Source organism: Apaloderma vittatum, unplaced genomic scaffold (genome assembly GCF_000703405.1).
Source record: "Apaloderma vittatum isolate BGI_N311 unplaced genomic scaffold, ASM70340v1 scaffold11862, whole genome shotgun sequence".
In the NCBI taxonomy this organism is placed as follows: Eukaryota; Metazoa; Chordata; class Aves; order Trogoniformes; family Trogonidae; genus Apaloderma; species Apaloderma vittatum.
In genome coordinates, this window is record NW_009701919.1 from 12,530 (window position 1) to 14,488 (window position 1,959).

A 1,959-nucleotide genomic window follows, 5' to 3' on the forward strand; every position below is an offset into this window, starting at 1 on the left:
ATGCCTTTTACAACACTGCAGTAAAATTAGATTAATGCTGCTGATGTCAATGCTGATACTCTATACCAACTTGTGTAAATAGATTATCATTGTACATTAATACATCTTACATATATCTATACTATGTCCCCATATACTTGTATTATATACACCTATACATTACTAATTAGAATAGGGAGACAGGTAAAGTACTAAAACCACGAAGAACAAAATGGCTGAAGAAGTCAGTCATGAAGGACCATGTTCCAGGGGTAAATTGTCATAACTTCAGCAGAAGAATAGCCACTAGCTGAAGGTATAGCTCATGCTTAGTGACCATAATTCAGCTCATGATGATTTCAATCCCAAATCCCAAAAGGCTGTTAAAAACAGTGATTCATTTTGTAGATGAGCAAAAAAGGTAAACAAATATTGTTAAATGTTACTGAAAAGAAATGGTTGACAGCCTGATTTTTCTAGTTGCCATTCAGATTTTATACACCAGACTTGTGATTTTCAGTCTGAAAATCTGTATGGTGGTGTTTTGGTGTCTTTTTTTCCAGACATCATACTTTAACCACAGACCTTGAGAGGTTTGAATTTTATATTCAAGTACAATGCTGATCTTGCCCTCTAGAGTTATTAATAACAGCAGAATGTTCTTTTATTTAGATTTTCTGGGCAGATTTCTGCCTTCTGCTGAAGGTGCTGTTTATATAATAAGTCTAAACTCAGTCACGATCTTGTGAGTAGTTTAAGGAATATTTCATTTGCTGTATTGACAATTCACATTTTTTTATTACCCTTTGTGAAATCTCTTTATCAAAACAGTGAAATTTCTTTTTAATGTTAAAGGGTTTTGTTTTTTTCCTTGAAGTATTTTTTATGCTGAAGAGGCAATGTCTTCAGTTTTTAGGCAGGTAACTTTTTGAGAGGGCAGGACACAAAGTTCTTAATTCTGTCTATGTTTATAGCACATAGGAATGGTCTTCAAGAACTTTATGTAGGTCTGTGATCACATGTCACAATGTTATTAATCTTCCAAACAGATCTAGATGACTGCTAACAGATGTTTACCTAACCCATTTTTTTAAACCTCTTAGGGAAGCATATTCAACAAAATCCATCCCTGTGTTTCATCTGTCTTAGAGTCAGAAATTTCTTCTAATATCTATTGCATCTCTTACTGAAAAAACAATCCAAATATTTCTTGTCATCCCCTACTGAAAACATGAAATAATTTATCATTGTCCTCCTCAAACTGGAAAATGGCTGACACTTCTGCTTCTTCAAGCCCCAAATGATTACTTGTTAACATTTTAATTAAAGTGAAATATGTCATGTGGATGACAGACAGATAGCAAGGGCACCTCTGGCTTGCCAAAACTTGGAGAAGAGTTTCCAGACAGAATGTGTTGATATGAAAATTATGGATATATATTACTGTAGAAAATATAAAAAGTTTAAAAGGTAAATAAAAGAAAATGGTACTCTGACTGACAGCCTAGAAACTAAGCAAAAATTGATATATTCACTCTCTTCACAGAAAAGAAGAAAGCTAAAGCTTTCATCTAAGCTAAAACTTGTGGTGAAGATTTTCACATCTTTAGCTGTGTGAGGAGCCATATACTCTTGTGTTCTGATTATGTTCTTATATATTCAGAATTACACAATAGAAATCCAGTGGGTTAGAACTGCTGAAAATGTCTGAGTCATTAAGAAAGAAGGAGAACATTGCGGCTCTCACTGAGTGAAGCTCATACAGGACATCAAACCGTGAAATCCAGGTGGATCAGACTCCTTGAGAGAAACTGGTTAAATTCTCCAGAAAACAGGGCTTGGTCTAGATTGAAAAATCTAAGCTTTCACTCCCTAGGGGACTTCTGGGGAAAAAAAAAAAAAATCAACCAACCAACCAAAAAGAATCAGTCCATTTAATCCTGACGAGTTGGTTTTGGGTTTTTTTTTCAGTAGGAAAAC